Source organism: Capsicum annuum, chromosome 7 (genome assembly GCF_002878395.1).
Source record: "Capsicum annuum cultivar UCD-10X-F1 chromosome 7, UCD10Xv1.1, whole genome shotgun sequence".
In the NCBI taxonomy this organism is placed as follows: Eukaryota; Viridiplantae; Streptophyta; class Magnoliopsida; order Solanales; family Solanaceae; genus Capsicum; species Capsicum annuum.
In genome coordinates, this window is record NC_061117.1 from 59,711,082 (window position 1) to 59,726,009 (window position 14,928).

A 14,928-nucleotide genomic window follows, 5' to 3' on the forward strand; every position below is an offset into this window, starting at 1 on the left:
TTCAAGGTATGTGGGGTTTTTTCAACAAGAACTCTCTTTCGTTCTTGTGCCCAAAAGTAATTTTCTTTACAAAGGCATGATTTTTATTTGATTTTTACGAATTTGAAGCATGAACCCATATCTTATGATGATTATTATGAAATCTTGATGTTTATGATTTTGAAAGATGAATTTACATGTATGGAGGTATAAAACATGAATCTTGAACGATATTTATCATGATTTTGATATTTGGGTCGTGAATTCCCATTGGAAATTGTGCTTTTTTAGAAAGTGTGTGTTATAAACACGTTGATGTGGAATATTTGAGATATTTTGAATGATTAGACCTTTTGATCTTAATGGAGTTGTTTTGAACTCGAGTGTGAAAGAAATCTACAACGTGGTTGATTTTGATAGATGAGAAGCATGATGGCTCCCGATGTATATTTATATATTACTAAAATTGTTTTGTTGTGGATTGTCTTTGAAATGATCTGAGCTAAGGCTGGAAGAAATCTTTAGCACCGAGTGGGAGGTATAAAGTGACCTTACTTCCCTAGAACTACGTGCCCACATAGGAGTGAGCCTGAGGCTGATTTATATAGTGATCACTAGTTTGTGTGGATTTGATATCGATAGTCCTATTCCGACGGCAAGGATAGGACGGCTCTCCCCAACGTGGGTTGTACGTTGGACTCTATGTAGCTCACATAGTTTATGTCGGTTATAGGATCTCCCAGTGTGTATGTGTTTCCTTGTGTCTATGGTGAATGGTGAAGTGATTTGAAAGTGGAATTGTGAAAGTTATTCTTTCGAAAGATTTAAATGATATTTACATTATGAGAATTGATATTCTTAATGAACTGAAAGTGATTGATAAATTATATGATGACTCACATGTGTTATTGTACTTATTTCATCCTCTCATGATTATGATGATTTTTTTAGGCTATGTGAGTCTTTCATACATCCTGCATATTTCTTATAAATATTTATGATGATGATGTTTATACAACTGCATACACCCCCATATACTCGATTCCTTTCCATGGTACTGACCCACATCTTCGGATGTAGGCTGCATTTTCTCGAAATGTAGGTCCAGGTGCTCAGTTTCAGGTTCGATAGTGATTCTTCGGGTATGTTGTTCTACATCCTCTGTTGTGGTGAGTCCTCATGTTTCGAGGATGTGATGTCTGATGTTGGTTTCACAGAATCATTTACATTTGATAACTGAGTATGAGTCAGTTGGGGCATGTTTCAATGGCTCACTGGTTTTATTGATTTTCTTAGAGGCTTGTCAGACTAGTATAGATGTTAGGAGTTGACTAATAAGTTGTATTTTGTTATCTTTCTGAAATTTTTTTATTCTTTAACAATGATTACTCTGTTGATATTTGAGGGTTATTTATGAAAACCCTGTTGATTTATGTTGAACTGAATGAAAATGGCTCAAAGGGTTAGCTTGGGGCTACTCGTAGCCTCAAGCACCGTGTGACGCTTCGGGACCCATTTTCTGGGGCGTTACAAATTTGGTATCAGTGCGTAAGGTTTTACGGTGTCCTAGGGAGTCTGACAAGCCGCGTTAAGTAGATTCTTGATCATCGGTGTGTAGCGCGCCACATCTATGAGCAAGAGGCTACAAGACGTTTTAGGAAAAAGTGTAATTCTTTCTTTCAGAAGTCTATCGTGCTTAAAGTGTCTCTCTCTACTCTTGATTCGTGCTATTCTCTTTCAGAAATATGCCTCCACGTTGAGCGAGAAGAAATAATGATGGTCAGCAACCTCAACCCGCTGACCCATTGAATGAAAATGTGTCTCATGTTGAATTTCGGGCAGCCTTTTAGGCGCTGGCCCAAGTTGTTACTGCAAATGTTCAGGCCAACCCAACCCCGGCTCCACAGCAGCATGGAGGTGATTCAGCTACTGCCAGGATCCATGACTTTATGCGGATGAATCCACCGAAATTCTATGGGTCCAAGTCTGATGAGGATCCAAAGTTGTATTTAGAGGAGGTGCGGAAGATTACTCAGGTGATGCATGTATCTGAGGAACATAGTGTTGAGTTGGCTGCGTATAGGTTGAAAGACCTTGCTTATGACTGGGTTGTTGCTTGGAGGAAAGGTAGAGGTGAGGGAGCTATCCCTATAACTTGGCAAAAGTTCCAGGATGCATTCCTGGATAAGTTTTTCTCTTTGGAGATGAGGGAGGTAAAGGTGGAAGAGTTTATAAACCTACGACAGGGCTCTATGACTGTTAGGGAGTACTGTCTAAAGTTCAATCAGTTGGCCAAGTATGTTCCTGACTTAGTGGCTGATAATTGGGCTAGTATGAGTAAGTTTATGACTGGAGTGTCTAGTTATATGGTTAAGGTGTGTAGGTATACTATGCTGAATAATAAAATAAATCTTTATAGGCTGATGACTCATGCCTAACAGATTGAGGCAGACAAGATTAAGGAGAGAGATAGAATGAGAGGGAATAAGAGAGCTAGGTCCGAGCAGCACGGACAGGGTCAGACTAGATCGCAGGGAGGGAGTCGCCCTCAGTATCAGGATCATTCGTCTATGCCAGCACCGTCATCTACTAGTGCTCCCGTGCCTAGAGGTAGGCAGGAGCAAGGTAGCAGGTCATATGCATCCAGGTCCCAGTACAGTGCTGGCAGTAAGCCAAATAGTCCTCTATGTCCTAAGTCTGATAGGGCTCATTGGGGTGAGTGTTGGGGTGAGAAGAGGGGTTATTTCCGATGTGGTGACATGGGTCGCAGAGTTAGAGATTGTCCACAGGATGGACAAGGGCGTCATGACTATCGCCCTCAGACCTAGACTCCGACTGTTAATGCTCCAGTTCCAGTGACTCGCCCATCCCCAGCTAAGGGTGCTTCTTCTAGCAATGCTGGCAGGTAGTGCCAGAATAGATTCTATGATTTACCATCCTGCCAGGAACAGAAGGACTCTCCCGATGTTGTTACTGGTATGCTTCGTATATTTTAATTTGATGTGTATGCTTTGTTGGATCCTAGATACAGTTTCTTATATGTTACAACTTTGATTGCTGTGAATTTTGAAATGAGTCCTGAGATTATTCCTGAGCCTATCCTAGTTTCTACCCCAGTGGATGATTCGATTATTTTCCATAAAGTGTATAAAAAGTTTCCTGTTACCGTTCTTCATAGAGCCTTGTTGGTTGATCTGATTGAGTTAGATATGGTATATTTTGATGTGATTCTGGGTATGGACTGACTGTATTCTTCTTCTGTCTCTATTGATTGTCGAACCCGAGTGGTCAAGTTTCAATTTCTTGGTGCATCCGTGTTTGAGTGGTCTGGGAATTCTGTGTCACCCAAGAGTCATTTTATCTCTTACCTCAAAGCTAGAAAGCTTATTTCCAAGGGGTGTATTTACCATTTGGTTAGAGTCAAATACACTAAGTCTGAGACTCCAACTCTCCAGTCTGTTAACGTCGTCAATGAGTTTTCTGATGTATTTTCGGATGATCTCCCAAGGATACCTCCTGATAGAGAGATAAAGTTTGGAATTGATCTTTTTCTGGATACTCATCTCATTTCTATTCCTCCTTACCGTATGGCCCCTGCAGAACTTAAGAAGTTGAAAGAGCAACTCAAAGATCTACTAGATAAGGGTTTCATAAGGCCTAGTGTTTCTCCTTGGGGTGCTTCTGTGTTGTTTGTGAGAAAAAAAGATGGCTCTTTGCGTATGTGCATTAATTACCACCAACTAAATAAAGTCATTGTAAAAAATAAGTACCCTCTTTCGAGAATAGATGATTTGTTTGACCAATTGCAAGGTGCAAGTTATTTCTCAAAGATAGACCTTCGTTCCGGCTATCATCAACTCAAAGTCAGGGAGTGTAACATCTCGAAAATTGCTTTCTGAACTCGTTATGGCCATTTTGAGTTACTTGTTATGTATTTCAGGTTAACTAATGCCCCAGCAGCTTTCATGGACCTCATGAATCGAGTGTTCAGACTATATCTGGATATGTTTGTCATAGTGTTCATCGATGATATACTAGTGTACTCCCGTAGTGAGGATGAACATTCTGATCATCTCCAAACTATTTTGCAAACCCTTAGAGATCACAAGTTGTTTGGCAAGTTCAGTAAGTGTGAGTTTTGGCAAAGGTCAGCTGCTTTTCTGGGTCATATCATTTCTTTTGAGGGTATTAGAGTTGATCCCCAAAAGACCGAAGCTGTTAGAAATTGGCCTAGACCTATTTCTCTGACTAATATCTGAAGTTTCTTGGGTTTAGCTGGCTATTACCGCCGTTTTGTTGAGGGTTTCTCCTCTATAGCATCTCCTATGACTCGGTTGACCCAAAAGAAAGTGAAGTTCTTGTGGTTCGAATCTTGTGAAAATAGTTTTCAGGAGTTGAAGACTCGACTCACTTCAGCCCCTATTTTGACTTTGCCTGATGGTTTTGTGGTGTACTGTGATGCTTCGAGAGTTGGGTTGGGTTACGTATTGATGCAGAAGGGTAAGTTGATAGCTTTTGCTTCTAGACAGTTGAAACCCCATGAGAAAAATTACCCCACCCATGACCTTGAGTTGGTTGCTGTTGTGTTTGCTTTGAAAATCTGGAGACACTATTTGTATGGTGTCCATTTTGATGTTTCACTAATCATAAGAGTCTGCAGTATATGTTTCCCAGAGAGAATTGAATCTTAGGCAGAGACGATGGTTAGAATTGTTAAAGGACTATGATATGAGTGTGTTGTACCATTCGGGCAAGGCCAATATTGTGGCGGATGCCCTAAGTAGAGTGTCCATGGGTAGTGTTTCGCATGTGGTAGAAGGTAAGAAAGAGTTGGCTCGTGATGTACATCGTTTGGCTAGATTGGGGGTTAGGTTGTTTGACTCTGCTGAAGATAGTATAGGGGTTCAGAGTAGTTCCGAATCCTCCTTGGTTTTGGAAGTAAAGGAAAAACAATACTTAGATGCTAGTTTGGTCAGACTGAAGGAGTCAGTCAAGGACCAAAAAGTAGAGGTTTTCTCCCAAGAGGGAGATGGTGTATTGAGATTGCAGGGTAGATTGTGTGTCCCGAATGTTGATGATCTGAGGCAGAGGATTATGGCTGAAGCGCACGGGGTGTGATATTCTATTCATCCTGGTGCTACCAAGATGTACCGAGACTTGCGGGAAATCTATTGGTAGAGTGGCATGAAGAAATATATAGCACCGTTTATAGCTAAGTGTGCAACATGCCAACAGGTTAAGGTTGAACACCAAAGACCTGGTGGTATGATGCAAGAGTTTAGTATTCCCACCTGGAAGTAAGAAAAGTTAAATATGGACTTCGTGATTGGTTTACCTCCTTCCCGAAGCCATCATGATTCCATTTGGGTTGTGGTTGATAGGTTGACTAAGTCTGCTCATTTCTTGCCTGTTCATACTTTATATACTTCTGAGGATTACACTAGATTGTATATCCGAGAGCTAGTCAGACTGCATGGAGTTCCCTTGTCTATCATTTCGGATAAGGGTACTCAGTTCACTTTGCAATTTTGGAAAGCTTTTCAAAAGGGTCTTGGTACCCAAGTGCTTTTGAGTTCTGCTTTTCATCTGTAGACCGATGGTCAGGCTGAGCGGACCATCCAGACCTTAGAGGATATGTTGAGAGCTTGTGCACTTGACTTTAAGGGAAGTTGGGATGATCACTTACCGTTGATAGAGTTTGCTTACAATAACAGTACTCTAGTATTGGCATGGCTCCGTTTGAAGCCTTATATGGGAGGAAGTATAGATCACCCATAGGTTGGTTCGAGGTGGGTGAAGCGGCTGGGAGTGGTCCTGATTCGGTATTTGAGGCTATGGAAAAAGTTAAGTTGATTAGGGAAAGGTTGAAAACTGCGTAGAGTCGTCAGAAGTCATATGCGGATGTTAGAAGGAGAGACCTTGAGTTTGAAGTTGGTGACCTAGTGTATCTGAAAATTTCACCCATGAGGGGGGTGAAGAGATTCGAAAAGAAGGGGAAGCTTAGTCGCCGTTATGTTGGTCCTTACAAAATTCTTAGCCGTGTTGGTAAGGTAGCTTATGAGGTCGAGTTGCCTTCCGCGTTGTCCTCTGTTCATCCAATATTCCATGTCTCCATGCTTAGAAAGCATATTAGTGATGCTGTGGTAGTGGATTCCTCGTGAGTGCTGACATTCAAGAAAATATTTCTTTTGATGAGATTCCTATTGAGATTCTTGATTTCAGTGTCCGAAGACTAAGGAACAAAGAAGTTCCCTTGGTCAAGGTGTTATGGCGAAACAAATCTGTTGAGGGTGCAACTTGGGAAGCTGAGGCGGATATGCGATCCAAGTACCTGTACCTGTTTTTCGCGAACTCTGATCAAGCCAAAGGTACCGTTCTTTCCTAAATCATGCACTTTTGATAAAAGTTGCAGCAGTTCAGCTGTCATTTATTATGTGTTCAGCTGTAGTTTCTTGAATTTATGCATTCTATGTTGCATTCGGACTGAGAAACGATGTGGTGATGAGTCTAACGAATGGTTTTAACTATATGCTCTATTCCCTATCTAATTTTGACATATCTAGCGTCATTCGAGGACGAATGTTTCCAAGGGGGGATGATGTAATACTCGGGAAAATTTTTCATTGAAATTTTGTGCGTAAACGTGTTGGTTCTATCTTCTAGAATGAATTATAAATTTTTCATGTGTAATGTCTTAGATTATGACCCATCATTCCGTAGAGTATCGAATAATCTTTCCAACGATATGTGGATCATCCAAAACGAACACCCGAGCGACGAGTTATGAATATTCCGATTGAACCGTGAATAGTAGTGAACAGTAAAACGTGCAGGAAAAAGTACTGAGGCCTGGCGTATTTTTTATCCAACTTTAAACGATCATAACTCCTTGTACATAATGATCTGGGTGATCTACTATATATCAACAGAAAGCTTTGCGAGTCCTCTTTCCAATGAAATTGGTTTCATCCAATTTGTCTATCGGAGCAAAAAGTTATGGTCGATCTACTTCAGCCTAACAAAAGTGAATTTTTGGGTCAACTACAAACGATCATAACTTCTAGTACACAATGACCTGGGTGAGATACTATATATCAACGGAAATATATGAGAGTCCTCTTTCTAATGAAATTTGTTTCATCTAATTTGGATATTGTAGTAAAACATTATGGTCGATCTACTCCAGACTATCTATCAAAACAGTCCACCAAAGGACAGATTCGAGAATTATTTGATTTTTAGGGGCGTTTTGGTCATTCTCCCTTACCCAAAATTCATCCAAACCCTATATTACAGCCTATTAGAAGCATTATAAGTTATATTTCATCAAATTCCCTCAAAAAGAAAATCCTAAGCTCCTACATCCAACTTCAAGAACCTCCAAAGTTCACTATTAATTCTGTAAATTTATTCAAGATTCCAAGTTCCTAGTTCAAGAACTCCAAGAACCATTATTCAAAGGCATGATTAACATCTCAAAAACGAGTATCGATCTAAAGTTCATCATTCAAGGTATGTGGGGGTTTTTCAACAAGAACTCTCTTTCGTTCTTGTGCCCAAAAGTAATTTTCTTTACAAAGGCATGATTTTTATTTGATTTTTACGAATTTGAAGCATGAACCTATATCTTATAATGATTATTATGAAATCTTGATGTTTATGATTTTGAAAGATGAATTTACATGTATGGAGATATAAAGCATGAATCTTGAACGATATTTATCAAGATTTTGATATTTAGGTCGTGAATCTCCATTGAAAATTGTGTTTTTTTGAGAAAGTGTGTTTTATAAGCACGTTAATGTTAAATATTTGAGATATTTTGAATGATTAGACCTTTTGATCTTAATGGAGTTGTTTTGAACTCGAGTGTGAAAGAAATTCACAATGTGGCTGATTTTGATAGATGGGAAGCATGATGGCTCCCGATGTATATTTATATATTACTGAAATTGTTTTGTTGTGGATTGTCTTTGAAATGATCTAAGCTAAGTCTGGGAGAAATCTTTAGCACCGAGTGGGAGGTATAAAGCGATCTTACTTTTCTAGAACTACGTGCCCCCATAGGAGTGAGCCTGAGGTTGATTTATATAGTGATCACTAGTTTGTGTGGATTTGATATCGATAGTCCTACTCCGATGGCAAGGATAGGACGGCTCTTCCCAATGTGGGTTGTACGTTGGACTCCATGTAGCTCACATGGTTTATGTCAGTTATAGGATCTCCCAGTGTGTGTGTGTTTCCTTGTGTCTATGGTGGATGGTGAAGTGATTTGAAAGTGGAATTGTGAAAGTTATTCTTTCGAAAGATTTAAATGATATTTACATTATGAGAATTGATATTCTTGATGAACTGAAAGTGATTGACAAATTATATGATGACTCACATGTGTTATTGTACTTATTTCATCCTCTCATGATTATGATGATTTTTTTGGGTTATGTGAGTCTTTCATACATCTTGCATATTTCTTATAAATATTTATGATGATAATGTTTATACAACTGCATACACCCCCATATACTCGATTCCTTTCCATGGTACTGACCCACATCTTTGGATGTAGGCTGCATTTTCTCGGAATGTAGGTTCAGGTGCTTAGTTCCAGGTTCGACAGTGATTCTTCGGGCACACTGTTCTACATTCTCTATTGTGGTGAGTCCTCATGTTCCGAGGACGTGATGTCTGATGTTGGTTTCACGGAATCATTTACATTTGATAACTGAGTATGAGTCAGTTGGGGCATGTCTCAATGGCTCACTGGTTTTATTGATTTTCTTAGAGGCTTGTCAGACTAGTATAGATGTTGGGAGTTGACTAATAAGTCGTATTTTGTTATCTTTCTGAAATTCTTTTATTCTTGGACGATGATTACTCTGTTGATATTTGAGGGTTATTTATGAAACCCTGTTGATTTGTGTTGAACTGAATGAAAATGGCTCAAAGGGTTAGCTTGGGGTTACTCGTAGCCTCAAGCACTGTGTAACGCTCTGGCACCCATTTTTCGGGGTGTTACATAAAGTCATGCAATTGACAAAAAAAAAAGATCTTCTTCGACGATGAGATGACCAGTTCTCATCAAATATCCATCACTTTTGGCTCGCTCGACCCAGTCTAAATATGTGTCGAAGAACATAATGAGGAAATATTAGAGCCCGACAGGTCTTCAGTTAACGAAGACGATGATAAAAGTTGGACCCTAGTAACTAGACACAGATGCAAGAAGACAAGTCTGCGAAAGGAAACGTACGAACAACCAAACGAAAGAAGAATGGTGAAGAAACCAAGAAAACAAAAGTTGGTTGAACTTCCAAAGAAGACAAGGGTGACAGAGCTTCACCATTTGAAACCTCGATATCCGGTAAAGACTGCCAAAGAGGGGGCAAAGGGTGAAAATATGCCTATAGAAGTTCCTTCAGCCGTTGAACCGCTTGTTGAACCTCTTGGTCAAGAGGCACATATATGTGATACAAAAATCTCATTCACAAATAATGATCTTCTGCTTGGTGAGGTCCTACATAACCGTCTCTTATTTATGTGGGTCAGATTCTAGGAAAAAAGATCAATAAAATCTTGATAAATGAGGGATCCAGAGTCAATATCCTGCCTATCTGCACGATGAAAGAACTTGGTATCACTACTAATGAACTGGACGAGAGTCGTATAATGATCCAAGGATTCAACCAAGGGGGCCATGGGATCTATCAAGTTGGGGATTCGTATATATGATTTTCAATCAAATGTACTGATGCATGTGATTGATGACAAAACTTCATACAATATATTACTTGGTAGGCCTTGGGTGCACGGGAAAAAAAATTATCTTGTCCTCTTACTATCAATGCTTGAAGTACCTCGAAAATGGAGTTAAAAGAAAGATAGTTACTGATGATAAGCCATTCACTGAAGCTGAATCACACTTTGCCGATGAAAAATTCTACTTGAAGAACTATGTCGTGAATGAGAAAAGGGTTGATGATGTCACCAAGACCAAGTGTGATGTTCTTGAAGCCAAGAAGGCCGTGGTGACTGTTGAAAAATTTGCCACCAAGAAGCCTCTCTCCACATTGTTGACACCCAATTTTGACTCACCCTTTTTCCTTTAATTACTTTTCCGATGCTTCTTGGCCCTAAAAAAAAAATTCACTAAAAATAAGATTTGGTATTTCTGTTTCTATTTCTACAAGTTTTAATAAAAAGGGAATTTACTTTCCTTTATAAAATTATTTTAATTGAATATATTTAAATATTTTTTGACATCAAAATCGCAAATATGTATCTTTTGATAGTCGCATCCGCATTCTTTCTAACTGTATTTTTGAGGAGTATTATGACCTTATATGTATATATTTTTACTACATAAAATATATCTTTTACAAAATGTACATATATTTTTATTTTTTATGTATTTTATTATATCCTAATTTTCACACACATATATATACATATATACGCATTTTATTAATAGGAAAGTCGCAAAATATTAAGTCAGATGTCTGTACAAATTATGTCTGCAATTTATATACGTTAAACAAATAATAGTTTTGAATAATTTTCAGAATATCAGGGAGCATCGATAAATTTAATAGAAAAAGAGTATTTGGGCTAACAATAATCCAACTTTTCTATTTTATTTTATTTTACCCGAACCAAACTCCTATTTTATGAAATTCAGCCAAGAGCCCGAATATTAGCCCCAGTCAGTATAATTTCTATGCCCGCTTCGTCATTTCGCCTTAACGAATATAATTTGACCCGATCTGTCGATTTATTTTGAATCAGAGGGATCTCGAATTTTTAAATGTTGATATATATATATATATATATATATATATACACACATATTATATACATATGCGTATATATATATATATTATAATTTGCCCTTTTATATATATTTTTAAAATTCGAATCGTCCGATCAAATATCGAATGGATGAAAAATAGTTGTTTTAAAAACTGACTTTTCATATATTTATCCATATATACATACATTTCTATTTTTATTATTTTTAAAGGGTAATCTTTTAAGATCGTCCGATCAAAAGATCGAACAGATCAAATCAGTCCAAAATCACACAACTAGCGCAAATTAATCTAGTCTGTTAATTCTTCTTTCCAATCCTAGAGTCCCGAATTTTTAAATGTTTATGTATATATATATATTTATATATATTTGAATTCGACTTGTCCGATCAAAATTGAACGAGTTCAAAAAAAATGGTCTTTTCTTTTATTAACGACTCATGTGTATACATTTATCAGTGTATATATATACATATTCTCTTATTTACCATTTTTATTGTTGTTATTATTTCAGAACCGTCCGATCAAAAGATCGAACGGATCACAATTGAATCAACAAATACACGTCTGTCCCCTTCTCAGGAATTAAATGCGCCCAGCTGTTCCATAGAAGGGAGCATCGATACCTCCCCATCATCTTTCCCAAAGTAGCAACCAAATGCCCCTCCCTTCTCCCTTCTCGTCTCTACCTATCTCCTCCACCCTTAAACAATGAGAACCCTAATTCTTCATAGCTTGCTGCCGCTCAGCTTTACTGCCAAAAATCTCCCAATTGTACACCGTTCAACCGATGAAATCAAAAGAAGCAGGGGAGGACAGTCTCCAAATGGTGTTACAGCTTATTTTTGATTTCAAATCTGCATCTTGAAGTCCGAAAATCACCAAAATAGAGGTCTAAAGGCTGTGAAGTTTGGTTTTCGAATGGGGATTTTCTTCATAGGGAGTTTCGCCCGTTGGAACTCTTTTCTTACGTTTAAATCCGGTCTTTCACGTTCGAATTTTGGGTATAAATATCGATGCAAATATGGTTCGAAAGCCAGAGGTTGAAGTTGAAGATCAGTAAAAAAAAAGAGTGAGTCTTAAGAGAAGGGAAAGAGATCAAAAAACAGATAAGAAAAAAAGAGAAAAACAGAGTTCAGAGTGGTGGTTCTGGTAAAGGAAAACTGGAAAATTACAGGTTCTATTTTTTTTTTCCGGCCTAAAGTCGAGTTCCCGGAGTTGGTTTCATCGCGAGAAAATCCTAGACATCAAAGCCCCAATTTTGCTGCACAACACAAGGTGAGAAATTCCTCTTTTCGTTTCACTTTTTTTTATATCGTTTTGTTTTACTGCTTGAGTTCGGTAGGTTGTTGTTGTGTGTGTTCATTTTGGTTTGTTGTGTTGGATCATTGGAGTTGACTGTTGTGGTAAAATTGGTTGTTGATGTTAGAAGGAGTGTCTTGCTGCAAATTCGGATTAGTGAGGATGTACATTTTTTTGCTTTTTCGCTTCACGTTTGTTCGTTAATAGCTAGATAAGTTGTTAATAAGGTGATTGATTTTTTGTTGACTGCTTAGTACTTTGTTGATGTATGACGCGGTCTGCTCAAGGGATCGTATTAGCGATGTGTAAAGAATTTCGAGTAGAAAGAAGTGATCTCGGTCAAAATCTAGAGTTTGTTAATTAATAAAATGGGTTCCTGCAGGTAAGTTTTTCAAATTGAGTTGCCTTTTCAATTTTTTGAAGGTAGAACGTGAAAAGATTCTACAACCTTACCTGCTTAAATGCTTTACTGGTCGTCCTTTATACACAATAATATAACTTGTGAATATCCATAATAACTCATGCTAATTTGTGAACGTGGGTCTGGTATATTGCTGTCATGGTTGACTTCGCAGATGCACTTTGTCTTATTGTGGTCCTCATGATACTTGCCTTACTGCTTCTATAATAGCAATGTTTATGGCACTATTAGCATTGATGTTTCATGATATACTTAAGTAGGTAATTAGAGAGGGGCCATAATATATCATTGCCATGATATAACAACAATGTTTATTGCATTAGATAATGAAATATGTTTTAATTTGGTTGAGAATCTGTGTGCCTAATCTCTTTTATACCAAAGACATCGATGGAAAAGCTCTCGAAGCTTTATTAGAATAGGTTTATGTGGATTATACCCTTGTTTGACGTAGAGTAGTTGTTCTCAACAGGTTATTGTCTCTTTTATTTTTTTTTATCCTCACCCCTTGTTATTGTTTCTCTGCATTCATCTTGTTACTGAGAACAAGTTAGTATGCATATGTCTGTGCCTATTCAACTAGTGTATGTCCAACATATGTATGCTCCGTTGAAGTTAATATGGTAAAGTTTCTTGTCGTTGTAATAATGACCAATGACGCTAAATTCGGACTTCTGAATCCCATTGGAGAATCTGCGATCCATAACTAGAGTTCAATGGATTACTAGATCTAATCGCAAGGTGTTCGTATTAGAGAGTAATAAGTAGTTATGTTTTTATTTCAGAGTCATAAATAAATATATATATATATGATAAACGTAGATGTTTAGATATATTGATTCACTTAAAATTTGATTTCTAATTCTTATCTTTCCTTCGATGCATGAGAAATGAATTCGTACTCCATTTATCCTCGCATTCAAACTTCGTCGTGTCTGAGCCTCAACCAAAGTCCCCAAAACAGATACAAAAAAGCTAAGCTGTATATGCGTGTATACAGAGGATATACATCAGATATACAAAACGGTGGGAAAGTATATTCATTGTACCTTAATCATTTTTTACCGTGGTGTCCGGACTAGCTTGTGCGCATCTCGAGTCATTCCACTGGAAATATACCGCCCAAACACACACATTCTTCATGACTTTATTGGCTACTGTACCGGTGCTTTTTTCCTTTGAATGTCTTTGGGTCAGTTTTACTGTAAATAAAGAATGGCTAGCAACATTTTCTGAAGAATGGAGATACCTTTCTTTTCTTAAAACTTTTTATAAATTTGTACTTTTTGTTCATTTTTTGACTTTTCGAAATAACTTGATTGATTTAGGTTATTGGTACTTTCGATTCATAAAGTGAACTAGGTTAAATTTTAGAATTGTTTCGGTCCATTGAAACTTTGGTCTAAGAAAAGGAATGATAGCTGCAATTTACGTATATCTATGTCATGTATAGTGTCATTAATTTAGGGGTCGTCTTTGCAGGAAAGTAAAGAAAAGGAGATAGAATTCTAACTTTCAAAATCGTTTCATAGCAATATACATAGCCTTAAACAAATGTTTTTCTTTTAGCTTTGGATGTAACCTGGCTACCATATGAATGTTGCATGTTGATGTATTTTTAGATGGCAAATAGGACGCTAGGAAGTAAATATGCAGAATTAATTAAAACCATATTGGTTTTACATATAGCATCTCTCGACCAACTCTTTATAGTTAGAAGAGTCCGATTTGTGTCCACATTTGATCCAATATATGTTTATTTTGGTCCACCTTGTCAATGTGTTCAAGATTTCCATCAAGTGTTTATCAGTCTGTACTAAATCTAATGGCTAGTCTCCATATTTCTTTAAGTTTGCTTGGTGTTTGGCTAAGCTAATTTGGTACTTAATTTTCCTATTCGAATGATAGATTTGTTTAAAACTGAAATTTGCTTTTGAAATTTGTATTTGACTTTCCCATTTGGAATTGTAAAAGGACATTGTCGAGATTCTTCAAGGTTATTTTTCAGCTCCCTCTTTTGAGAAAATTAGCTCCCAATAGCATTTTTATACCTCTTAACATTAGATTGTGTATTAATATAATGATAAGTCATTCACTGCCATGCATATTGCGGATAAGATTCGGATTTAAAAAAATAGATAGGCTTTGTGTCCGAGATTTGAAACTCTATAGGTTAAATTTCCGTCACTTTTTTAAGAAGATGTTGAAGTTTAAAGGGGTTTGATCAACTTGCGTTAAGGTTATCTTGCTTGTCGTTTCTTCTTTGGCTAAAGTTGCACTTAAACACTCACTCCCCACTTTGATGCCTAAAGTCATAATTTTGAAGAGAAGATCGATCAATTTCTAGTTTTTCAAAAAAAAATTCAATTCTTCGAATAGTATAGAAAATGTTAGAATCGTGTTCAAGTAACAGATCCTCGC